Here is a 27,758-nt window from a genome sequence, read left to right as displayed (position 1 = left end):
GTCACCTGCCCGAAGTCTGGCTCTGCATTATATATTTTAAAATAAACAACTAATGCGCACACCTATTTTTGATCAACCGCAGTAATGAGAAGCTGCCAACATCAAACAGGTTTAAGCCCCTTTCACACGGGACGGATCAGTAATGATCCGCCCCGTGATGATCCGCTCGCTCAGCGGGGATCGCTCCGTTGTCCCCGCTGAGCTGGCTGCGGACAGGGCGGTCTCCGCACACTGTGCAGGGACCGCCCTGTCAGATCTCTGCTCTCCTCTATGGGGATCGGATGCGCACGGACCGTCTGTCCATGTTCATCTGATCCGCTCTGCAGACTGTTGCGGAGGCATGTTCATCCGCAGACACCCGCTATCCCATAGGGATGAATGTATGCCCGTATTTCATCTGCAAACGGATGGATGAAATACGGACATATCATCCGCATGTGTGAAAGGGGCCTTACACAAAGCCACAGATAAATTGAATATATAGCAAAGGATGTGATGCTAACCAAAATAACATTAAAAAAATCCATTTGGTGCAAATAATGATTCAAATAATACAAAAAATCCAACATAGCTAAAAGTACATCAAACGTGTCAATTAATATTGAAATGTGCATAAAAAAAATTTCAGCAAAAAATTCGTATATAAACGATGCTTATAATTAAAACCATTTTATCCAAACTATGTCCTTGGTATTAAAGTGCAAAAAGAGTGCAAAAAAAAGGGGGGGTTTTAATTATAAGCATTTTTATATATGATTTTTTTGCTGAAAATATTTTTATGCACATTTTAATATTAATTGACAGTTTTGGTGAACTTTTAGCTATGTTGGATTTTGCATATTATTTTAACCATTATTTTCACCAAATGAATTTTTTATGTTATTTTATTTAGCACCACATCCTTTGCTATGTATGTGTATATATATATATATATATATATATATATATATATATATATATACACATACACACAGCCATATTCTGTATACAGCTATATATATATATATATATATATATATATATATATACAGCCATGTGCTATATACAGTATTCAATGGGCCGGCCGGTTACCTGGATGGGTTCCTGCAGCACCGCCATCCTCCAGGCTCCCTCGTCTGCTCCAGGGACTTCTCTGCCTGTCGGCTGCTCTCATGGCGGCCCCCGGCTCATTTAAACTCACAGCGTCCGTTACCGCGGGGGCCGCCGGAGATAGCCGAGTTTTGTTCGCTGTCGGAGAGGAGCAGGGCGGGGGAAGCCGAGCGGTGGCGGAAAAGGACGACTGTGGGCCGGAGGTGGCCGAAGATGTGTTATGAGAGCGCCGAGTGGGGGCGGAAAGAGCCGAAGTGCGCCGCGCTGTTCTCGGAAGTACAGCGGTGCTCAAATGAATGGCTGTGCGAGTAGCGCAGCCATTCATTTGGCTAGGCTGTCACTGAAACCGGCCCACTGAGCCATCGGCCCACCGGGAATCTCCCGGTAGTCCCGATGGCCAGTACATGCCTGATTTTAGACCAGCTAGAAAACAGCGATAATAAATTGGAATCACTCGCAGAATTGAGCGATAGCGATTTGTGGGGAGATCCGTCATCAAATACTGAAAAGTAATGACAGCGACAATTCTGCAACTCAGCAAATTTCAGTGTTTTTGATTTGATTACATTATTGAATATTTTTTTATTATTGTTATATTATTATTTGGTATAATTATTCATAGTTATTTATTATATTATAATTTATGATTTCATTTTTCAAACTTTATCATACCCGGGATGTCTGCTGGACAGATTTAAGTGAGTAATTCCTAAGAATTACAGGACTACAATATAAAACGCCAAATTTTCCTGCAAAATAATTGTACCGCTTTCAGCACCTAAAATCCAAAATAATCGTACCGCCAGGGAGGTTAAGAGATACAATGAACCCGGGGTGTAGATTCAACCTACAAAAAACAAGCTCTGGACTGCCGCACTCTTCAGAAGACCACTTTCTTTCACTGGAAAATCACATCACAGCTCAACAAACACAGCGAACAAGGAAAAATTGCTGACGTTTCGCACTAACTGTAGTGCTTAATCATGGGCTATGATTAAGCACTTCAGCTAGTGTGAAACGTCAGTATTTTTTCCTTGTTCGCTGTGTTTGTTGAGCTGTGATGTGATTTTCCAATAAAAAAAAGTGGTCTTCTGAAGAGTATGGCAGTCCAGAGCTTGTTTTTCATCTGTTGCAGGGCCGGTGCTACCACTAGGCAAACTAGGCAGCCGCCTAGGGTGCACTGCTGACAAGGGGTGCCCAGCCACTGGTTTCCCTCCACGTCTGCATGCTCTGCAGGCTGCAGCATGTAACTAACTCAGTCCCACTGGTAGTGTAATTAGAGGTGCAGAGTAGCGGAGCCAGCACTAGAGGAAGCAGAGCCGATGCTTACTGTATAGTGGTGCCTTCTGTCACATGGTCAAATGGGGTGGAGCCAATAGGGGGGTGGCAAAATGAGGTTTCTCCTAGGGTGTCAAAAATCCTTGCACCAGCCCTGGTCTGTTTCTAGTGGTAATAGCCAGCACCTGTGGCTTCCCAGCCAAAGAGACAATTTACAGCCTGCATGTGTGCTCCTGGAGCGGTGAGATCCCTTCTCCTTCATATTACATGTAGGTTCAACCTGCCGCCTCCAACCAAAACTGGTAACCACAGAGGCCAACAAAGACTCCAGTTCTACACAGTGCCACCTTGACAGCATCATGGGCCCCCCGGGGCAAAGTAATGCACTGGGGCCCCTACCAGGGGGTTGGTGACCTGTGGTACGCAGTGGGCGTGGCTAAATTATGCTACATATTGGGCGTGGTTTTCTTTAGTCAGACTATACATTTTTGTCTAACTTGTTACAATTTTTTTCTAATTAACTTTAATTTTATCTCTTTTTTACATTTTTTTTCCCACACTGCTGTTGGGGGTCTTTGATGACATATCAAGGGTCTAAACAGATCCCTGATATCTTAGGCAGCAAGGGAAATCCGACAGTGATCAGCGTGGCAGGCAGTGCCGGGGCAAGGTCAGCGAGAGCTGAACATGCCAAACTGTGCACCCCCCCCCCCCCCCCAAGATGTAGGAGCATTATGTGTCAGCAACAATCACCCCCCCCCCCCCCAAAAAAAAAAACAATGAGCACTAATCTGTATGCTTACTCCCCAAGTATAAATTCCCCCTCCTCCCAGCACAAGTCCGCCTGCTGCTGAAATCCCCCCTCCCAGCTCAAATTATTATTATTATTATTATACAAGAATTATTAAGCACCAACAGTCCTTTCCCTGAATCCCCCTCTTCTAGCACAAATACCCTCCAATCATCCCTACTACCCCCCCCCCCCCACAAAAACAACAGTTTCCCCTGCTAGCACAGATCCCCTCTCCCCCCTCTACTATATCACCTTCCATCCCCCCTCCCAACACAATTCCCCACAAATCATCTTTTCTAGCACCTCACACCCCACATTTCCCCTCCTAGAACAATTCTTAACCCCTGTTGCCTCCCCCCCATATTCCCCCATCCAATACAAATGCCCCCCCCCCCCCAAACTCCTTGTGGTGCCCCTGCACCTCACATAGGTACATAGTAGGTGAGGTTGAAAAAAGACGATCATTTTACGAGTGTTTAAGAATACAAGTGATTTAAATTTTTTTTAAATCCTGACTCGCTTAGCGAGCGTCGTCTCGCAAGACAAGCAGGATTCAAGCTGCTGGGGTGTGCAGTACTGCATTTGGCCAGAGGTGCGGGGGCGCCGGTGAAGCTCGGAGACACTCTGAGACACTCAGAGATACTCAAAGACACTCGCAAACTCCGTTCCCGAGTTTTCAGAGTGTTTCCGAGTGTCTCCGGCGCCCTCGTACCTCTGGCCACATGCGGTACTACATACAATAGCAATCACTGTGTACTGAGTTATCATAGTTTCCATTGACTTCTATGGGGAAACTCGCTTTGATATATGAGTGCTTTGGATTACAAGCATTCCTCTGGAATGAATTATGCTCATAATCCAAAGAATTCCTGTAACTGGAACCAACTTTTTGTGGCCGGCTTTCAGCTACTGCAGGGTGAGCCACAAAAGATTGGTTCCAGTTTTGTCCCCCACCCGCTCTATCCACATGCAATTCCCCATGCAGGGCGAGGAGAAAATCTGCAGTGGGCCCGCAATGCACCTGGGGGCCCCTGGGCAGTGCCCAATGCAAAAAGACGTCCCAGATTATACATGGCGGGGGGGTTGTTGCAGTTTCTGTGAAAAATAAGTGTTTTGTCTGCGCTCCGCACAACTTCCTGCCATAGCTTTCATCGTCTGCGCTCAGGATGGAGACGGCCGAAATGCGCCGACCTAATCCGTAGAGGTGCTACAGCCCTGTTAGTCGTTAACTCACCACATGGCCAACAATGGAGATTCTCTGGTTCCTCTGCATTTATTTCACGGGGATTTTATGAGTTAAAACTTCAGGCCGGCTCCTTTATCTCCCCCCTTCGTGTTTTCGCACCACTCTGCGCTAATTATAGAAACCTTTTGAGTTACGGATTTCCTGATTGAACACAGGCAGAAAGTAGAAGTACGTAATCGCGCCGCATCACATTCTCGATCTTTAATTTGGTGGCTTTGCAAAATTTCCTTCCGCCTACAAGCGATATTCCAGGGTTTGCGAGATGCCCGAGAGGTAAAGTAGCATTGAACCCTCGCAGGTGTTCAGCTCCCCGATAAAAGAAACTTTCCCCTGAAAATTATTTATTAAAAATTCTTACCCCAGCAATTACAGCTTACAAACTTTCAGTGCTGCTTCCCCGAAATTCTGATTTTCACAGATAAGGTCCCCTTTCACATTTGTGCAACTTGTCCTGCGACTTGGGAATGCAAAGTCACATGACAAGTCATACCCCATGATGACTTCAAGTGTGGCATATCTGTGCGGCTGTGAGAGGGACATCAGTCCTCATCATGGAGAGCCTCTGCAGAGGCTTCTGTGCCACCTACCAGTGCCTACCAGCACCACCTAGAAGTGCCCACCAGCGCTACCTATCAGTGCCCACAGTACCACCTACCAGTGCCCACAGTGTCACCTATAAATGTCATCAATCGCTGCCTCATCACCAGTGCTGCCTATCAATACCACCTATCAGTGCCAATCAGTGCCATCTACCAGTGCCCACCAGCGCCAGCTACCAGTGCCCACCAGCGCCACCTACCAGTGCCCATAGTAGCACCCATCAGTGCCCACAGTGCCACCTATAAATGTCATCAATCAGTGCCTCATCACCAGTGCTGCCTATCAATACCACCTACCAGTGCCCATCAGTGCCATCTACCAGTGCCCATCAGTGCTACCTACCAGTGCCCATCAATGCCACCTATCAGTGCTCATCAGTGACATCTATTAGTGCCACCCATCAGTGAAAATCATCAGTGCCACCCATCAGTGCTGTCTTATCAGTGCCCATCAGTAGCGGTCTTATCAGTGCCCAACAGTGTCGCCTTATCTATGCCCATCAGTGCCATCTTATCAGTGCCCATCAGTGCCCATCAGTGCCATCTTATCTGTGCCCATCAGTGTCGCCTTATCTGTGCCCATCAGTGTCGCCTTATCTGTGCCCATCAGTGTTGTCTTATCTGTGCCCATCAGTGTAGCCTTATCAGTGCCCATCAGTGTAGCCTTATCAGTGCCCATCAGTGTCACCTTATCTGTGCCCATCAGTGCCGTCTTATCTGTGCCCATCAGTGTCGCCTTATCTGTGTCCATCAGTGTCGCCTTATCTGTGCCCATCAGTGTCGCCTTATCTGTGCCCATCAGTGTCGCCTTATCAGTGCCCATCAGTGTCATCTTATCTGTGCCCATCAGTGTCGCCTTATCTGTGCCCATCAGTGTCGCCTTATCAGTGCCCATCAGTGTCGTCTTATCTGTGCCCATCAGTGTCGTCTTATCTGTGCCTATCGGTGTCGTCTTATCAGTGCCCATCAGTGTAGTCTTATCAGTGCCCATCAGTGTCACCTTATCAGTGCCCATCAGTGTCGTCTTATCTGTGCCTATTGGTGTCGTCTTATCAGTGCCCATCAGTGTCGTCTTATCTGTGCCTATCAGTACCTATCAGTGCAGCCTCATTAGCGAATATCAATGAAGGAGAAAAATTACCTGTTTGCAAAATTTTATAAAAAACTATGAAACATATTTTAGAGTGTTAGAAAAGCGAATAAATAATCACTATTCTAACACTGAATCGCCTCTTCGCCAATCAGGAAGCACGGTCTGATGCCCATTTCCCAATCAGGTGAAAGAACAGGCATTCCTATTGGATGCCTAGGAGGAGGAGGAGGAGGAGGAGGAGGGGGGAGATGCACGGTGGAGGAGGAAGGAAGAAAAGAAAGCTGCCGCCCTTCAGACACGCTGCCCACCCGCCCATTTCCTAGAAATGGGGTAAGTGCGGGGCTTTGATGTCCAGACCATCCTCCCGGGGGGCTGCTGCTGACCAACCAACCAACTGGGGGGGTGTTTGCTGCGCCCCCAAAAGAAAACAAACCCAGCCGCCATTGCTTACCAATCAGATGTGGTGGCTGCATTAGTTATCTTTTTTATCTTTTATACCTCTGTTTTGACCTGGTGATCTGGCCAGTAACGCACCTCCTGTAACAGGCCTGGTTCACACTTATGCAGCTTGCTTTTGATCAATTTCTGCATTTTTTGATGCATTTTGCTTTTGTTATACTTTTTTTTTGTTGCTGTTGGGCATATTAAAAAATGCAAAACGCATCAACAACGCACACTACGCGCTTTTCTGCAGCATCTCCATTGAAGCCTATTGACTTAAGGGCAGCACAGTGGTGTAGTGGTTATCACTTTCACCTAGCAGCAATAGGGTTGCTGGTTCAAATCCCAACCACGACACCATCTGCCTGGAGTTTGCATGTTCTCCCTGTGCCTGCGTAGGTTTCCTCCAGGTACTCCGGTTTCCTCCCACACTCCAAAGACATGCTGGTAGGTTAATTAGACCCTGTCCAAAAGAATTGGCCATAATATGTGTATGTGTATGTCAATGTTGTAAGTGTGTCGGGACTCTACAGGTTAAAGGACCGCATAAATAGTTGCAGATGGACACCAGTGGCAATAAAAGCTCCCTCAGTTCGTATAGGTAGCACTATATAAGTCATTCAATCATTCATTGAATCAAAAACACAATGGGGAGGAGGGGGGAGTGTTAGATGTACTAGCAGATTTGGATACACTAACAAATCAAAGCCAAACTCCAGCTAAAAGTGCAGCAAACAGCTTTTTGTTCCTTTTGGGATAAAGGTTTTCCATAAATAAATAAAACCTCATCATTGTTTGTGATGGTGTTTATGATCATGTGACTGCCGTAATTGAGTGGGACGCAAAATGCGCGCCCGCTCCGCGCCAAGGCCCGCCCGCCGAGAGTGTAACATCACTTTAGAATAAACCTGTCATAAAAACTGGGCAGTTCAGGCAGAACCTGTTATGAAAAATACACAAGCAGGAGTGTCCTCCATTGAAAAGGGCAAGTCGGAATGATCAGCAGCCGCAGCTGGTCCAAAGATCAAAGAGAAATAATCAAACCATAAAGTAGAAATATAGGATGTAACAAAGGATCAGCAATGTAACAACAATAATAATACACAAAGTATCAAAAATAGTATACAATGTACCAAAAAATTCCAAATAAAAGACTCTCATTGTATAATGTGTATCTTCTACCAGCACTATGTATAAATCACTCCAAGCAGTGAAATCACACAGCCGGTGTTCTGCCGTATAGTGTCCGGCCATCAAATAGTGTCCGCTCCGTACTGCGCATGCGCAGTATGGAGCAGACGAAGCTTCGGAATTTTAGAGGGCCCCTCGCGGGCGAGCTTCGCTCGCCACGCTTCAGGCTCGGCCTCGCTGCGCTCGGCTCTTTTTTATTCTAACTCTATGTCCACTTGGATAGTGGGGATAGAACCTGGACTCACGGCGCAGGCGCCGTTCATCCTCGGCAATTTTCGGAATCTGTGTTGCTGTGTACTGCGCATGCGCAGTACGCAGCGGACACTATCCGATGGAGGACGTTATTTGACAAGACACCGGCACTCATACAGAACTTAGCGGAGGGTATGGGCCCCATTCACACTTGATCTGAGCACCTTTGGTTATTTCCTAAGATCATAAGTGCCATCCATTGACCATAATGTGGTCATTTTCCTGAGATAACTCAGTTGGGGAAAACACAATATTATGGCCACTAGATGGCGCTTGCGATCATAGGAAATAATCACATGGCAATTTTTCACTGTGGCTCTGTGAATGTTTGTCATGTTAGGACAGTGAATATTAAATAAAGGGACCAACTATTGTCAAACGTTAATACGCTTCTGGTGAAGCTTCAAATAACTCTTCAAATCCTTAAGGTGTGGATGGGGCCTTAAAGTGATTGTAAACGATCACCTTGTAAAAACAACATAAAATAATGTACAAGTGAATGTGAGAGACGACATCACTAAGGGAGCTAGGGAGGAGGTGGAATCCTTATGGGTAGAGCTCCAAAGGGATGAAGCTAAGGGAAAAATAATACTGGGATTATGCTATAGGTCCCCTAACCTGAGGGAGGAGGGGGAGACGGATCTCCTATCACAATTTGGATTAGCAGTAAGGATGGGAAGTGTTGTCATAATGGGGGATTTTAATTATCCAGACATAGACTGGGTGGAACAAACCGCGCATTCATCTAAGACTCGCCTGTTCCTATATGTCTTGCAGGACAATTTCATGGGTTAGATGGTAGATGCACCAACTAGAGACAAAGTGTTACTAGACCTACTGATTAGCAACAATACAGACCTGATCACGGATGTGGAAATACAGGGCAATTTAGGAAACAGCGACAACAGGTCGATTGACTTCAGTATAAATCACACAAATAGGAAACATAAGGGGAATACAAAGACATTGAATTTCAAAAGAGCCAACTTCCCCAAACTACGAACCTTACTAGAAGGCATAAATTGGGATAAAATCTTAGGAACAAATAACGTGGAGGAGAGATGGGTTTGCTTTAAGAGCATATTAAATAAGGTCATTAGCCAGTGCATCCCATTGGGTAATAAATTCAAAAGAGCAAACAAAAGTCCTGGATGGCTTAACTCCAATGTAAAAATGCATATAAAAGCAAAGGAGAAGGCCTTTAATAAATACAAGGTTGAGGGATCATCATCAGCATTCAGACTTTACAAAGAATGCAACAAGAAATGTTAGGGTGCAATTAGGACAGCTAAGATAGAACACAAAAGAGATATAGCGGAGGAGAGCAGAAAAAAAATCCCAAGAAATTCTTAAAGTATATAAACAGTAAAAAAGGGAGGACAGACCATATTGGCCGCATAAAGAATGAGGAAGGAAATCTGGTTACAAAGGATGGGGAGATGGCGAAGGTATTTCATTTATTCTTCTCCTCAGTCTTCACAAGGGAATCGAAGGGCCTCAGTAACCAAAACTGCAGTGTTTATCCTCATGACACATCACAGGAAGCACCCTCATGGCTAACAGAGGACAGAATTAGAAATAGACTTGGGAAACTTAACATTAATAAGTCCCCGGGACCAGATGGCTTGCACCCGAGGGTACTTAGGGAACTCAGTCAAGTAATTGACAGACCATTGTTCCTAATTTTTACTGACAGTCTGCTGACTGGAATGGTACTAGCTGATTGGAGAAAAGCCAATGTAGCACCAATATTTAAAAAAGGACCCAAAATACATCCCTGGGAATTACAGACCAGTTAGCCTAACATCAATAGTATGCAAGCTCTTGGAGTGGACGATAAGGGACCATATACAAGATTTTAGTTGTGAGAACAGTATCATTAGCAGTAATCAGCATGGATTCATGAAGAATCGTTCTTGCCAAACCAACCTATTAACCATCTATGAGGAGATGAGCTGCCATCTAGATAAAGGAAGGCCCGTAGACGTGGTGTATCTAGATAAAGGAAGGTCCGTAGATGTGGTGTATCTGGATTTTGCCAAAGCATTTGACACAGTTCCCACAGTTAAGGCTCGGTTCACACAGGGGGCGACACGACTTGCCGCGCCGCGACCTCAGCAGCGACTTGCAAACGACTTCTGTATAGAAGTCAATGCAAGTCGCCCGAGGTCGCCCAAAAGTAGTACAGGAACCTTTTTTCTAAGTCAGAGCGACTCGAGTCGCTCCTCTTAGAACGGTTCCGTAGTACAGAACGGGGGCGACTTGTCAGGTCGCGGCAAGTCGTGTCGCCCCTGTGTGAACCGAGCCTAAATGTTTACAGTACAAAATAAGGTCCGTTGGCATGGACCATAGGGTGAGTACATGGATTGAAAACTGGGTACGAGGGTGAGTTCAGAGGGTGGTGATAAATGGGGAGTACTCGGAATGGTCAGGGGAGGGTAGTGGGGTCCCCCAGGGTTCTGTGGTGGGACCAATCCTATTTAATTTGTTCATAAATGACCTGGAGGATGGGGTAAACAGCTCAATCTCTGTATTTGTGGCCGATACTAAGCTAAACAGGGCAATAATTTCTCCGCAGGATGTGGAAACCTTGTAAGAAGATCTGAACAAATGAATGGGGGGAGGGGCAACTACATGGCAAATGAGGTTTAATGTAGAAAAATGTAAAATAATGCATTTGGGTGGCAAAAATCTGAATGCAATCTATAGACTGGGGGGAGAACCTCTGGGGGGATCTAGGATGGAAAAGGACCTGGGGGGTCCTAGTAGATGATAGGCTCAGTAATGCCAAGCTGCTGCTAACAAAGCAAACAGAATATTGGCATTAAAAAGGGGATCAACTCCAGAGATAAAACGATAATTCTCCCGCTCTACAAGACTCTGGTCCGGCCGCACCTGGAGTATACTGTCCAGTTCTGGGCACCAGTCCTCAGGAAGGATGTGCTGGAAATGGAGCGACTACAAAGAAGGGCAACAAAGCTAATAAAGGGTCTGGAGGATATTAGTTATGAGGAAAGGTTGCGAGCTCTGAACTTATTCTCTCTGGAGAAGAGACGCCTGAGAGGGGATATGATTTCAATATACAAATACCGGACTCGTGACCCCACAATAGGGAGAAAACTTTTCCATGGAAGGGAGTTTAACAAGACACGTGGCCACTCATTAAGATTAGAAGAAAAGAGATTTAACCTTAAACTACGTAGAGGGTTCTTTACTGTAAGAGCAGCAAGGATGTGGAATCCCCTTCCACAGGCGGTGGTCTCAGCGGTGGGTATCGATAGTTTAAAAAAACTATTGGATAAGCACCTGAAGGCCCACAACATACAGGGATATACAATGTAATACTGACATATAATCACACACATAGGCTGGACTTGTGTCTTTTTTGCAACCTCCCCTACTATGTAACTATGTAACCCATTCAGTTTAACTTAGACATTACAATTTTGTATAGATATAAAAATAAAAAAATAAATTATAAATACCTTTTTTTCCCTTTTTATTAAGTGATTACATTCCCTCTGTTCTCAGCTGCATACTAGCTGGGGAGAGGAGAAGCAGCAGTACACTGAGCTTGCCAGTAAATGGCTGTGCAGTGTGGGGGGGGGGGGGGGGGGCGTGTCAGGCCAAGCCTGATCATTGGAGGAGAGTACACTGAGTTCCCAGCACAGCTAGAGAACTGACCGCGCTGTGCCCTCCTGCTTAGTGTGGTGAGTTTTTAATAGGAAAGCAGAGGGACTGGCAGGAACACCGGGGATTTCACACAAAGGAAGCAATACAAAGAGAACAGAAGGAAGACTTTCTCATACAAGTACATAGTACTGCAGGTAGGGCTTTTTATCAGCGGGAAGTTGGGGGGGGGGGGGTTGTTCCAGCACCTCCAGCACTGAATATATGTAATGGCAAGGGGTGCTGGAGTGTGCCGGAAGGCCTATCGATGCTGGCTGTGGGGGATCTATTGTTGTTGGGGGGGATCTATTGTTGCCGAGGGGGTAGATTGTTGCTGAGGTGGGGGTAGATTGTTGCTGAGGTGGGGGTAGATTGTTGATGGGAGAGACGTACTGTTGAGGGAGGGGCTTGTTGTTGCTGGCTGCTGGTGAGTCTATTAACGCTGGCTACTGGGAGATCTAGTGTTGCTGGTGGGGATCTATTATTGCTGGGGTGCACCTACTGTTGCTGGGGGGGTATTTTGTTGCTTAGGTGGATCTATTGTTGCTGGGAAGATCTATTATTGTTGCTGGGGGTGGCTCTATTGTTGCTGGCTGCAGGGGACATATTTTACTGCCCTTCACTGGCAAATTTAAAAAAATGATAATTGGTTCTGTATTCTCTAAAAGTGGCAGTACTGGGAGGTGGGTAAGGGGTGGAATCAAGGGACGGCGCTCGGAGATTCGTAGGGGGCGGGGACGAGGGATCACTTGGAATGGGGGAGTTCCTATACCTGTTCTCTGACAGCCCTGACAGCAGGCATGTACTGTATCAGGAATATGAAGTGTTGGGGTAACGTTTTAAGGCCTTCAGCGCTACACACAATCCTATACCTCCCAACTGTCCCGGATTTGGAGGGACTGTCCCTGATTTGGAACAAAGTCCTTCTGTCCCGCTTTCCTCTTCATTTGTCTGATCTATAAAGTGGTGGCGGCTGGTGCACAATATTTTGGGGGGGTGGCAAACCAACGGCCCAAACCCACCCGACCAAACCCCCTCCCCCCCCCACAGTAGGAGATGGATGGGAAGGCCGCTATCCAACCCCCCCCCCCCCCCACCCAAGGGAGACAGATGGGAAGGCAGCGATCACTCCCCCCATGGGAGACCAAACGATCAGAGGCTTCCTGAGACCTGATTGGCTGCGAGTCCTAAGATTCCATGGCCAATTCGGGTCTCAGGACCCGCTTCCTGATTGGCCGAGAGGAGAATCAGGAAGACAATAGAAAATATTAATTCACTACTGTCACACAACTGAGTGGGTTCAGGGCGCAGAGCCCACCCTTTTTTGAAGTCAATTAAAGCTTCAGGCTCTAATCATGTGCTTCAAAAAAAGGAGAGGAGCGTATAGATTGGGGGGGGGGGGGGGGCACCACTGCTATTAAGTTGTAAACCTTTCATCCAATTTCTAAATTGCTGCATTTGTAAATGGTGTACTTACAGTGTCCGCCAGCGGATGTCTCCCAGAAGCCAGTAAATAGTCATCATCACACTGGCCAAAAATAAAAGGGGGCACTACACTGACCACCAATGTAAGGGGGTACTACATTGACCACCAATGTAAGGGGGCACTACACTGACCACCAATGTAAGGGGGTACTACATTGACCACCAATGTAGGGGGGCACTACACTGACCACCAATGTAAGGGGCACTACACTGACCACCAATGTAAGGGGGCACTACACTGACCACCAATGTAAGGGGGCACTACACTGACCACCAATGTAAGGGGGCACTACACTGACCACCAATGTAAGGGGCACTACACTGACCACCAATGTAAGGGGGTACTACACTGACCACCAATGTAAGGGAGCACTAAACTGACCTCCAATGTAAGGGAGCACTACACTGACCACCAATGTAAGGGGGCACTACACTGACCACCAATGTAAGGGGCACTACACTGACCACCAATGTAAGGGGGTACTACACTGACCACCAATGTAAGGGAGCACTAAACTGACCTCCAATGTAAGGGAGCACTACACTGACCACCAATGTAAGGGGGCACTACACTGACCACCAATGTAAGGGGCACTACACTGACCACCAATGTAAGGGGGTACTACACTGACCACCAATGTAAGGGAGCACTAAACTGACCTCCAATGTAAGGGAGCACTACACTGACCACCAATGTAAGGAGGCACTACACTGACCACCAATGTAAGGGGGTACTACACTGACCACCAATGTAGGGGGACTACACTGACCACCAATGTAAGGGGGCACTACACTGACCACCAATGTAAGGGGGCACTACACTGACCACCAATGTAGGGGGGCACTACACTGACCACCAATGTAAGGGGCACTACACTGACCACCAATGTAAGGGGGTACTACACTGACCACCAATGTAAGGGAGCACTAAACTGACCTCCAATGTAAGGGAGCACTACACTGACCACCAATGTAAGGGAGCACTAAACTGACCTCCAATGTAAGGGAGCACTACACTGACCACCAATGTAAGGGAGCACTACACTGACCACCAATGTAAGGGGGCACTACACTGACCACCAATGTAAAGGGGGCACTACACTGACCACCAATGTAAAGGGGGCACTACACTGACCACCAATGTAAAGGGGGCACTACACTGACCACCAATGTAAAGGGGGCACTACACTGATCCTGTGAGGACCAAAGGTTCAGAGAAGCAGCACTGAGAAAACAGGAATCAGCAGCAATGAGTTGTACACTGTCCTGTCCTGGGGTAAGAATTTTCCCAGTTTACTGGGGATTGTTCATTTTATTGCGCTCAGTGTGTAAAGCTACTGTAAAAACCGCTGAGGGTCTAATACAATTGTAAAGTAAGCCCCCATTTGTATTGGATGGGAAGAATGTGAAGATAAGATGTGAACTCCAATCACCCGGCACAGCGGACATTGCACTCGGTAATATAGAGAGCTACGCCTTTCTGTATCAACACACAGCCCTGATTATGGGCTCAGGAACTTTCCTCATTATCTGCAACAACCCCAAAGGAACTTTTATTGATGTCACTTTCCATTCCAAGGCTGAAGTTCCAAGTTTCACTGTCAGTAAAAGTTCATGTTTTGCAGAGAGGCGGCTTTTACATAAGAAGAGAGACAAGAGAATTCCTTCCAATGTCAGCAGAGATCAGAGTCCTTCATCCAGAACTCAGGACTAAGGCGCCGGTCCCTGGTGCAGAGCCATAGCGGGCGTCGCACATATGTGCAGTTTTTGCATGTTAGTAAGTAGGATATTCCATTCATTTCAACAGGCTGACCTACAGTACATGCAACAAACGCAACAAAGAAGCTGGTAGAACTTTTCTAGCACCTTTATTAGCACGCATTTTTGCGCACGTTTTGCTTGGCACATTTGGGGGGGGGGGGGGTGCCATTAAAGGCCGGCTCCACCCAAAAGTGTAACTTCCGCTTTAAGTACTTCTTACCCCCCGACATGCCACATTTAGCATGCCACTTTTTTTGGGGGGGTGGGGGGAGCGGGTAACCCCGTTTTGACAGGTACCCAGCTCCCACTTCCGCTTGGACCGCCAAGGAAGCCCCTCCCACCCTGCAATCTTCTGGGACACGTCACGTGATTCACGCATGCGTGGCACGACTCGCGCATGCGCAGCACGCACCCGGCTGTGATCCCGCATGCTGTCACAGCCAGGGGCTGCCCACAGTAGTGATGCCGGCGCTGCTGAGAGGAGAGGGAGAGAAGCGGGCGGCCACAATGCTGGATCGGGGTACAGGTGTGTTAATGAATGAATGAATGAAATACTTGTATAGCGCACAATGCGAACTGAATCGCCTCTAGGCGCTTAATTAACCAGTAGCCGACCAGCCGCCATCATTATACTGCTGCAGGATATCTCTTTCCCACAAATCGCTGTAGCTGAACGTCGGCCCTTTAAACGGCTATAGCAGGCGCATGCATAGGGGGACCGGATGCGCGTGGCCGGCGGGCGCAATGTCCCCTGTCCACGCGCGATCGTGGGCACAAGAGCCAGAATGTGGATGTATGTGTGTGTGTGTAAACACACACATCCATGTTCTGACAGGAGAGGAGAGACAAATTGTCTGTTCCTATTAAGTAGGAACAGCGATATGTCTCCTCCTCTAGTCAGTCCCCTCCCCTTACAGTTAGAACACACTGAGGGAACACATTTAACCCCTTGGTCGCCCCCTAGTGTTAACCCCTTCCCTGCCAGTGACCCTTAGACCGTAATCAGAGCATTTTTATAGCACTGATCGCTGTATAAATGTCAATAATCCCAAAAATGTGTCAAAAGTGTTTGACCTGTTCGCCGTAATGTCGCAGTAAAAATCACAGATTACCGCCATTACTAGTAAAAAATAATAATAATAAAAATGCCATATATATATTCTCTATTATAGACACTATAACTTTTGCACAAACAAATTAATATACGCTTATTGTAATTTTTTTTACCAAAAATATATAGAAGAATATATATTGGCCTAAACTGATGAAGAAATTTATTTTTTTACATTTTTTTTTTGTATATTTAATATACAAATTATAGCTAATAATAATATAATAAAAAGCCAATAAATAGCAAAAAAGTATAAAATATAGTTATTTTTTCAAAATTGTCACTCTTTTTTTGTTTATAACACAAAAAATTTAAAACACAGAGGCGATCAAATACCACCAAAAGAAAGCTCTATTTATGGGAAAAAAAAAGGACGCCGATTTTGTTGGGGACAGCGTCGCACGGTCACGCAATTGTCAGTTAAAGCGGCGCAGTGCCCGTATCGCATAAAATGGCCTGGTCGTGAATGGGGGTAAATCTTTCAGAGGTCAAGTGGGTAAAAATGAAAATTCTGGATCAGTATGAATGAAGCCGGTCAGCAATTGCAGTCTCCGTACCTGGTTTGATTTCCTCTGATCTGGTAATGTCAAGCTGCAGCAGTTGGGCTGTAATAAATGCTGTAATCAAGCATTTTTGGTGTAATAAAACTGGCACAGTTGATTTTTAAAATCAACAAATTCAATGCCAACACACACACCCAAAAGACTAATACTGCACACCTTTAAAACCAATACTATGCACACATCACTGCAAAATCACAAAATACCTAAAGTGTACATGAACTCTGACTCCCTTTTGGTCTATTAAAGTTACTATTAAAAGTTTTTTTTTTATGTATAAGTTGAATAAGTGCCACAAAATGTGATCCTGACAGAAATCCAGTGAGTTTGTAACTAACTAGGCTGCACTCAGTTTCAAGCAGTATAATTAGCCCTACCCAGTTCACAGGACTATTAAAAACCCTCCTCCAATGCTATAGAGATAAGGAAAGAGGGACATGTTCCATAGTTTTATCAGGTCGGGAGCAATCAAGGGTGACAACACTGCTCCACCATACATACAGTCATAGGTGTGCACAGCCTACTGCATTAGGGTGTGCACCGCAAAGCTCACACACAAATACATGTTCATGTGTATATATATTGCCGGTGTCAGTAGAGCAGTGGACGGTGTCAGTAGAGCAGTAGGAGGCGTCAGTAGGGTAGTGGACAGTGTCAAATAGAGCAGTAGACGGTGTCAGAGCAGTGGACGTTGTCAGTAGAGCAGTGGACAGTGTCAGTAGAGTAGTAGGCGGTGTCAATAGAGCAGTAGGCGGTGTCAGTGGAGCAGTGGACAGTGTCATTGGAGAAGTGGATGGTGTCAGTAGGGCAGTGGATGGTGTCAGTAGAGCAGTTGGAGATGTCAGTAGGACAGAGGACGGTGTCAGTAGGGCAGTGGAAGGTGTCAGTAGAGCAGTGACGGTGTCAGTGGAGAAGTGGACAGTGTCAGTAGAGTAGTAGGCGGTGTCAATAGAGCAGTGGACGGTGTCAGTGGAGCAGTGGACAGTGTCATTGGAGAAGTGGATGGTGTCAGTAGGGCAGTGGATGGTGTCAGTAGAGCAGTAGGAGATGTCAGTAGGGCAGTGGAAGGTGTCAGTAGAGCAGTGACGGTGTCAGTGGAGAAGTGGACAGTGTCAGTGGAGCAGTAGGTGGTGTCAGTAGGGCAGAGGACGGTGTCAGTAGGGCAGAGGACGGTGTCAGTAGGGCAGAGGACGGTGTCAGTAGAGCAGTGGACGGTGTCAGTGGAGAAGTGGACAGTGTCAGTAGAGTAGTAGGCGGTGTCAATAGAGCAGTGGACGGTGTCAGTGGAGCAGTGGACAGTGTCATTGGAGAAGTGGATGGTGTCAGTAGGGCAGTGGATGGTGTCAGTAGAGCAGTAGGAGATGTCAGTAGGACAGAGGACGGTGTCAGTAGGGCAGTGGAAGGTGTCAGTAGAGCAGTGACGGTGTCAGTGGAGAAGTGGACAGTGTCAGTGGAGCAGTAGGCGGTGTCAGTAGGGCAGAGGACGGTGTCAGTAGGGCAGAGGACGGTGTCAGTAGGGCAGAGGACGGTGTCAGTAGAGCAGTGGACGGTGTCAGTAGAGCAGTGGATGGTGTCAGTAGAGCAATGGACGGTGTCAGTAGAGCAATGGACGGTATCAGTAGAGCAATGGACGGTATCAGTAAAGCAGTAGGAGGTGTCAGTAGGGCAGAGGACGGTGTCAATAGTGCAGTAGACGGTGTCAGTAGAGCAGTAGACGGTGTCAGTGGAGAAGTGGATGGTGTCAGTAGGGCAGTGGACAGTGTCAATAGAGCAGTGAATGGTGTCAGTAGGGCCATGGACAGTGTCAGTAAGGCAGTGGACGATGTCAGTAGAGCAGAAGACGGTGTCAGTAGGGCAGAAGACGGTGTCAGTAGGGCAGTGGATGGTATCAGTAGGGCAGTGGATGGTATCAGTAGGGCAGTGGACGGTGTTAGTAGTGCAGTAGACGGTGTCAGTGGAGCAGTAGACAGTGTCAGTAGGGCAGTAGACGGTGTCAGTAGGGCATTGGACGGTGTCAGTAGGGTAGTGGACAGTGTCAATAGAGCAGTGAACAGTGTTAGTAGAGCAGTGGATGGTGTCAGTAGGGCAGTGGACAGTGTCAATAGAGCAGTGAATGGTGTCAGTAGGGCCATGGACAGTGTCAGTAAGGCAGTAGACAGTGTCAGTAGAGCAGTGAACAGTGTTAGTAGAGCAGTGGATGGTGTCAGTAGGGCAGTGGACAGTGTCAGTAGGGCAGTGGATGGTGTCAGTAGGGCAGAGGACGGTGTCAGTAGGGCAGAGGACGGTGTCAGTAGAGCAGAGGACGGTGTCAGTAGGGCAGAGGACGGTATCAGTAGAGCAGAGGACGGTCTCAGTAGGGCAGAGGACGGTGTCAGTAGGGCAGAGGACGGTGTCAGTAGAGCAGAGGACGGTGTCAGTAGAGCAGAGGACGGTGTCAGTAGGGCAGAGGATGGTGTCAGTAGAGCAGAGGACGGTGTCAGTAGGGCAGAGGACGGTGTCGGTAGTTTTTTTTTATAATTTTTTTACAATTTTATTTATTTATTTTTACCATTTTTAGAGGAGCCACGTTAGGGGGCTTTGGTGAAATATCAGGGGTCTAAATGGGGGGAATCTGCAGCATACGGGGTGATTAGGGTGTGCCCAGGCACACCTGGCACACCCTGTGTGCACGCCTATGCATACAGTACATTGAGTGAGTGTTGTCACCATAGGATAGGAAGTATATTACTGGAAGGATCATCCAGGTTAAAAAAAAACTGAAAAAGAAAACAAATGCAGCTATCACATTTACGGATTGGTAAACGGCACTTAAAAACACTTTTAGGCCCCTTTCACACGGGACGGATCAGTAATACTCAGCCCCGTGATGATCCGCTTGCTCAGCGGGGATCGCTCCGTTGTCCCCGCTGAGCCGGCGGCGGACAGGGCGGTCCTGAGACACTGTACAGGGACCGCCCTGTCAGCTCTCCGCTCTCCTCTATGGGGGATCGGATGAGCACGGACCGTCTGTCCGTGTTCATCCGATCCGCTTTGCAGAAGGATAGAAAAATAGGATTTTCCTCTGTCTGCAGAATCGGACAATTGCGGAGGCGGACGATAGCGGGTGTTTGTGGATGTTCATCCAATGACACCCTTTATCCCATAGGGATGCATGTATGTCCGTATTTCATCCGCAAACGGATGGATGGAATATGAACATACTGTCCGCATGTGTGAAAGGGGCCTAAAGGGAAACAAAAGTTACAAATGAAAATGTTGATAGCAGGAAAGGTTTTTTGATATTATAAATGTTGTATATTATCTGCTAAAAACTACCAGGATAATCTCCAACACGCATGAGCAAAAGTTACAAAGCTAGAAATAAACACTAGAAAGAAAATGCATAACTATTCATCCAATGAATCTTTTACATTCATTCTGGGAAAATTAGGATACAACAAATGTTATTAGGCTATTTCCTTTTCTGAACAAATGTTTCTGTATAAATATGGTATTATGGGCACTAATGGAGCTGAGGAGCAGAGGAAACACATTTTTGTAACAAGAGATACAATGTAACAATTGTAGAGATCAATGGTTCCATTTATGTGCTAAACCCCACTGACGTTCTCTAGAACTGTTACATTGTATCTCTTGTTATAACAGGAAATAGCTTAAAGCGGAGGTCCACCCTAAAGTGGACCTTCGGCTCATCGGAACCCTCCCCCCCTCCGGCGCCACAATTGGCACCTTTCAGGGGGGAGGGGGGGTGCAGATACCTGTACAGTACAGGTATCTGCACCCACTTCCGGGATAGCTCTCTGCGGAAAGGGGCGTATATTACGCCCCTTTCCGCAAGTGCCCCACTGCCTGCTGGGAAAACACACAGATCCCAGAGGCAGCGGGGACCGTCCTTATTGCGCAGCGCGGCTCGCGCATGCGCAGTAGGGAACCGGGAAATGAAGCCGAAAGGCTCCATTTCCTGATTCCCATACCCAAGATGGCGGCGGCAGCACCCGAGAAACGATCTACAGATCGGCTTCGGGTGCCGACATCGCAGGAGCGCTGGACAGGTAAGTGTCACTATTTTAAAAGTCAGCGGCTGCAGTATTTGTAGCTGCTGGCTTTAAAAAAAAAAAAAAAAACACGGAGTCCCGGCGGACTCCCGCTTTAAAGATCTCGCTTTGCCCAATTGACCAGTATGAATATACATGCAGATTAGCTGGAAAAAAGCTGTGCAAAAGTTTTATAAGTAGACCCTTTAATATTCATACTTATCTGTCTACTTTCCTACAAGCTGGTCCTCCATTAGTCTTTGATTTATAGCAAGTTTTCTTATTGTTTAAAATCAATTTTATTGAAAGTGCTAATAAATATATGTTTAATTCTATCGACTATGTATACTTTCATTTTTTAAAGTAGGTGGATAAATTGGGGCAGGCTGGTGGGGGCCCCAGAGTGTTTCTTTGCCCAGGGACCCATTATGCTATTAAGACACTCCTGATTGTTGGTATCAGGGCAACAAATAGTGCCCCATCATTGGTGTCAGTGTGAAGAATAGGGCCCTGCAGTTGGTGTCATTGGGAGGAATAGTGCCCAATTGTTGGTATCATTGGAGGGCAGAGCTGGACTGGGACAAAAATTTGGCCCTGGACTTCATCCAAACCAGTCCACTTTAATTTTGCAAACAAGCAAAAAAACAGTATATAAAACTATAAGTAATTGTGCAAAAAGAGTAGCATAACATAAGGAGTCCTCACTAGCCGCTTTTATTATTTAACTTATTCTCCTCTGTATTTTTCTTATCTTTCTCACATCACTGCGTGAAGTTGAGGGCGAGCCGCGCAGCCATTACTTTGTCACTGAAACCGGCCCACTGAGCCATCGGCCCACCGGGAAACTCCCTGTAGTCCCAATGGCCAGTACATGCCTGTTGGACGGAATAGTGCCCAAGCATTGGTGTCGGTGGGAGGAATAGTGCTGCATTGTTGGTATCAGGGCAATGAATAGTGGCCCCATCATCGGTTACATAGTTACATAGTCAGGTTTAAAAAGACACAAGTCCATCAAGTTCAACTAAAAAAAAAAAAAAATAAAAAAAAAAAAATACAATCCCATATACACAAACCTATACCCACAGTTGATCCAGAGGAAGGCATAAAACCCCAGCAAAGCATGATCCAATTTGCTACAGCAGGGAAAAAATTCCTTCCTGATTCCCGAGAGGCAATCGGATTTTCCCTGGATCAGCTTTACCTATAAATGTTAGTACCCAGTTATATTCTGTACATTAGAATCCGTTTAGACATTAATGGCTGTGTGTTGAGTTATTTTGAGGGGACAGCAAAATCAGTGTCTGTTGGAAGAATAGGGCCCTGAAGTTGGTGTCAGTGGGAGGAATAGTGCCCCATTATTGGTGTCAGTGGGAGGAATAGTGCCCCATCATTGGTGTCAGTGGGAGGAATAGTGTCCCATCATTGGTGTCAGTGGGAGGAATAGTGTCCAATCATTGGTGTCAGTGGGAGGAATAGTACCCCATCATTGTTGTCAGTGGGAGGAATAGTGCCCCATCATTGGTGTCAGTGGGAGGAATAGTGCTCCATCATTGTTGTCAGTGGGAGGAATAGTGCCCCATCATTGTTGTCAGTGGGAGGAATAGTGTCCCATCATTGTTGTCAGTGGGAGGAATAGTGTCCCATCATTGTTGTCAGTGGGAGGAATAGTGCCCCATCATTGGTGTCAGTGGGAGGAATAGTGCCCCATCATTGTTGTCAGTGAGAGGAATAGTGCCCCATCATTGTTGTCAGTGAGAGGAATAGTGCCCCATCATTGTTGTCAGTGGGAGGAATAGTGTCCCATCATTGGTGTCAGTGGGAGGAATAGTGCCCCATCATTGTTGTCAGTGGGAGGAATAGTGTCCCATCATTGGTGTCAGTGGGAGGAATAGTGTCCAATCATTGGTGTCAGTGGGAGGAATAGTGCCCCATCATTGGTGTCAGTGGGAGGAATAGTGTCCAATCATTGGTGTCAGTGGGAGGAATAGTACCCCATCATTGTTGTCAGTGGGAGGAATAGTGCCCCATCATTGGTGTCAGTGGGAGGAATAGTGCTCCATCATTGTTGTCAGTGGGAGGAATAGTGCCCCATCATTGTTGTCAGTGGGAGGAATAGTGCCCCATCATTGTTGTCAGTGGGAGGAATAGTGTCCCATCATTGGTGTCAGTGGGAGGAATAGTGTCCCATCATTGGTGTCAGTGGGAGGAATACTGCCCCATCATTGTTGTCAGTGGGAAGAATAGTGTCCCATCATTGGTGTCAGTGGGAAAAATAGTGTCCCATTGTTGGGTTCAGGGATAGGAATTATGCCCGTTATTAGTGTAGAAGGAATAGTGCTTTGCATTCATGGGAGGAATAGTGTCCCAAAGGCCTGCAAATGCATGCAAATGGCCACATCCGCCCCCAACCCCCCCCCCCCCATAATATAGAAGACACAGCAGGAGGAATGGGCCCCTCTTGCAATGACCATAACAGGTTAAATATCATTTTTTGGTGGCCTGTAACACCAAACCCACACACACATTCGACAAATGAAGGGAGGGCATCCCAAACCTGGGTGAAGACGAATGGGAGGTCTGTATATCAACCTTTTTCCCCATCTATGATAGTGGCCAAGGACAGATTTATACAGTTGAAGTTTATCCACAGGGTGTACTACACTCCACATAGGATGGCCAACATATACCCAAACTTAGACCCTTCATGCCCCAGATGCAAAACAGATGTAGGAACATTCTGGCATATGGTGTAAAATCCAAACCTACTGGGAACACGTAGCAGGGAAACTGAGTGAACTGCTGGGGACTCCGGTACCAATGCAACCAATGGTGCCTCTGCTGAGCTACTTGGGAGAGGTTGAAGTGGAAGTCAACCGAACACCCCCCCCCCCCCCTCCACACACTGAAATCCTGGCAAAAGGCGGTTGATTTGGTACTCCCTCTGTACAAGCTCACCTACGAGAGCAGGCAATGTCCGGCTGAATTTGACAAGGTGTGGGCTGCATGGGTGAGGAGCTGGAGATGTGGGGGACCAAATTATGGATTCCCCCCTTTTTCTGGAAGGGGGTCTTTGCCCCCCCCCTTTCCACCAGGTGACACCCAACCATACCAAATGAAATGCACAGGCCGAGCAACTGACCCCCCCCCAGGGAAGAGAAATCGAGTACGCTAGGGGTGTAGTGGACCTGATCTAGCTGGGAATATAATTGGGAATCATCACTGGTTGAGAAATGGTAGGAACTATATTCGGTATGGATTTGTAGGATGCTAAATATGGATATTTTCAACTGACAATGTAACTATGCAAGATTTGACTGTCGGAAGATGACTGTATTGTACTACTGATTTGTTCAATAAAAACTTTTCTGTTAAAAAAAAATAAAAAATTTGGGGTGGATGGAGAAGAGTTGAATCCTCAAGTTTTTTATTAGATGACCCCAAGTAGTGAGATTACACAGAGTTCTCAGTACTGCTCACCTGCGACAGCAGATATAAAGGGGTCACTTATGCCCCGTACACACGAGCGGACTTTTTCGACATCAAAGGTCCGACGGAACAATTCCGGCAGACCATTCGATCGTGTGTGGGCTGCAGCGAACTTTAGATTTGCAAAAATCCGACAGACTTTAGAAATGGAACATGTTTCAAATTTTTTCCGCCGGAACTCCGCCGGACCCAGTTCCTACTGAGAAATCCGCTCGTGTGTATGCTAGTCCGACGGACAAAAACCGACGCTAGGGCAGCTACTGGCTATGAATTTCCTTATTCTAGTCCGGTCATACTTCATCACGTTCGAATCCGTCGGACTTTGGTGTGATTGTGTGTGGCCAAGTCCGTTCATTCGGAAAGTCCGTCAGAACTCTGTCAGAACTCCGTCGAAAGTCTGTCGGACCTAGTCCCTCGAAAAGTTTGGTCGTGTGTACGCGGCATAAGGGTTGGACTTGCCATAAATTACAGGGAGTGCTACAAGAGGAGCAAGACATCAGTATGGCCAGAAAAGCCAGTGGGTGGTCCATCTACTGTGGAGAGGTCCATGTCTGAGCCTGGGAGGTAAACAGGGGGCTCTCTACGGGCTTCCTGAGTCCTCTAGTCCCCAGAATACCCGTGTACCCACGGCTGGACTTTTCGACAGCAAACTTCTGACGGAACGAATCCGTCAGACAATTCGACCGTGTGTGGGCTTCATCGGACCTTTGCTGTTGAAAAATCAGACGGACTTTAGATTTAGAACATGTTTCAAATCTTTTCGACGGACTCGAGTTGGGGTCGAAAAATCAGCTTGTGTGTATGCTGGTCCGACGGACGAAAACCGACGCTAGGGCGGCTATTGGCTATGAACTTCCTTATTCTAGTCCGGTCTTACGTCATCACGTCCGAATCCGTTGGACTTGGTGTTATTGTGTGTAGACAAGTCCAATTCGATGGAAGTCCATCCAAACTCAGTCGAAAAGTCAGACGGAATTCAGTCCGTCGAAGTCTGGTCATGTGTACATGGCATTACTCTCTGGCTGTTGTGCAGGTAAATGCCTCCATCCCGGGACTTGTAGCACACCTCCCAACATTTTGAGACGGGGAATGAGGGACACCTACTAGCAAATGTATGCAGGCATAGGACGCGCCCCCCTGCCACACACCCTTAAAGGAGAATTAACCCCAAAAAAAGGTTAATTAAATCCACAAGGTTGTTTTTACCACTATTATTCCTTTATATTGACTTTTGAAATGTACAAATGCAGCAATTTAGAAATTGGATGAAAGATTTAGCGCTGGGGAACACTTTTTGAAAGAAAAAAGTGATTTTTATATACAACTATATAGATCAGACCAAAATGAGGGACAAATGAGTGGGGAAAGAGGGACAGAGGGACATTGCTCCAAATCAGGGACAGTCCCCCGAAATCAGGGACAGTTGGGAGCTATGCTTGTAGTTCCACAATATATGGCTTTTACAGCCTGACCCAGAAAGACTTGACCTGCCCTGTATGGAGAGGATTCCAGAGAAGTGAAGACTCACCTCCTCACCTGGAGCCAGCAGAGTCTTGTCCAGCCCTGGACACAGCACCGTAGGGATCAGCGCAGGAAGTGGGGCTCAGGACGTGTGTTGGGGTCTCTCCCTCTTTAAATGTCGCCTTCCTCCTTCTCAGTTCCCTAAGATTCCCCGCACTTGTTTATTGTTCACAACAGGTAGAAATTCTATCTCTTCCTCTTCAGCTGAGTGCTTGCACTGATTGGCTGATGCCTGCGATGACAAGAGAAGGGCAGGAACATTCCATGCAAGGTGATCTGTCTGTGCACCTGCTGATCTGTAACCTGCACAGTGCAGATAATGGCCCCTCCCTCCTCTGTACTTCTATATATACACTATATACTCCTTTATAATATACCTGTACAGTACCGAGAATGCCCCTCCCCTGTACTTCTATATATACACTATATACTCCTTTATAATATACCTGTACAGTACCGAGAATGGCCCCCTCTTATCTGTACTTCTATATATACACTATATACTCCTTTATAATATACCTGTACAGTGCAGAGAATGCCCCTCCCCTCTACTTCTATATATATATATATATACACTATATACTCCTTTATAATATACTTGTACAGTACCGAGAATGCCCCTCCCCTGTACTTCTATATATACACTATATACTCCTTTATAATATACCTGTACAGTACCGAGAATGCCCCTCCCCTCCTCTGTACATCTATATATACACTATATACTCCTTTATAATATACCTGTACAGTACCGAGAATGCCCCTCCCCTGTACTTCTATATATACACTATATACTCCTTTATAATATACCTGTACAGTACCGAGAATGCCCCTCCCCTGTACTTCTATATATACACTATATACTCCTTTATAATATACATGTACAGTACAGATAATGCCATCTCTCTGTCCTTCTATATATACACTATATACTCCTTTATAATATAAAAAGAACAGTGCAGAGAATGCCACCCCCCCCCCCTGTGAAATCATATACAGTAGTATATGTGATCTGTGTTTCTTTGTATAAGCTATAGGGTCATATACAATATACCATTACAGTGCAGGGAATGGCAACCCTCCCTTCTCTATGCAATGATATCATATATCGGATCTCTGTTTCTATGTACACACAACAATAACATTTATTCTCCTATGAATACAATGTATCCTTTGATAAGCTCTGATATACAGTATCTCTGCTAGGGCTGAGCTTCGTGTTCGAGTCGAACATAGGTTCGACTCGAACATTGGCTGTTCGCCCGTTCGTCGAAGTCCGAACGTTTTGGTCCGTTCGCGCCAAATTCGTGTGGCGCTCACGGCCCACAATGCACTGCGATGGCGCAGAGCATTGCTGGCTCATGATTGGCCAAGCATGCACTGTGACCCCGCATGCTTGGCCAATCGCAGCGCCAGCAGCGAGGAGAGCCATGATTGGCCACAGGCAGGATGCCTGTGGCCAATCATAGCTCAGGCTGTGTAGTGCACACCCCACACTATATAAGGCCGCCAGCGCGGCGGCCTTGTGTAGTGTGTTGGCGTCTGAAGCAGTGGGTGTTCTGTGTACCTTCAACACAGTACACACCGATCGTTTTAGGCCGATTTTCGATCTTGCTGTTGTGTAGTGGTTGTTGTCTGTGTGCCCTGACCGCAGTATACACCACTATATTCACCTCACCTATATAGCTAGTGATCTATCTTTTATAATAGAGCTTGCAGTCAGTAGTGTTAGGAGCTTGTGCGTGCTGTCTGCGTGCTCTGTACCCAGTACACACCGCTATATCCACCTACATAGCTCTTCTCTATTTGAGCCCACTTGCCATCTGCAGGAGTTATTGGAAGTTGTGTGTGCCTCCAGCACAGTATACATCTGTATATACCCCTTTATCTCTGGTATTCTATAATAAAGGCATCTGCAGGAGTTATTGGAAGTTGTGTGTGCCTCCAGCACAGCACAGTATACATCTGTATATACCCCTTTATCTCTGGTGTTCTATAAAAAAGGCATCTGCAGGAGTTAGTGGGTGTTGTGTGCCTCTAGCACAATATAAACTACCCAACTGCTGTTTTACCCAACTCCCTTCAGGCCATTACCATGTCTGGAAGGCCAGCAAGGAGAGGCAGACAGGCGCGAGCCGATAAAAGAGGG

At 46.6% G+C, this 27,758-nt stretch overlaps 1 protein-coding gene across 3 annotated transcripts in view; it reads right to left on the bottom strand.

Moving 5' to 3' along the window:
* Positions 1-25,852, bottom strand: part of TMEM125 (transmembrane protein 125) — a 33,408-nt gene extending 7,556 nt beyond the window's left edge. The window contains exon 1 of one of the 3 annotated variants that reach the window (XM_077450658.1): positions 25,617-25,852. The gene's annotated coding sequence lies outside the window, so the exon portion shown is untranslated. Of the gene's footprint in view, positions 1-4,394; positions 4,538-25,616 lie in introns of those variants that run through there. The other 2 variants (XM_077450660.1, XM_077450661.1) reach the window with 2 other exon arrangements.
* Positions 25,853-27,758: the final 1,906 nt, after the last annotated feature.

The sequence above is a fragment of the Lithobates pipiens genome, unplaced genomic scaffold (genome assembly GCF_037356315.1).
Source record: "Lithobates pipiens isolate NorthernLeopardFrog02 unplaced genomic scaffold, aLitPip1_a1.2 Scaffold_23, whole genome shotgun sequence".
Classification (NCBI taxonomy): domain Eukaryota; kingdom Metazoa; phylum Chordata; class Amphibia; order Anura; family Ranidae; genus Lithobates; species Lithobates pipiens.
The sequence above is the reverse complement of the archived record's forward strand: the minus strand, read 5'-3'. Positions and strand labels throughout refer to the sequence as shown.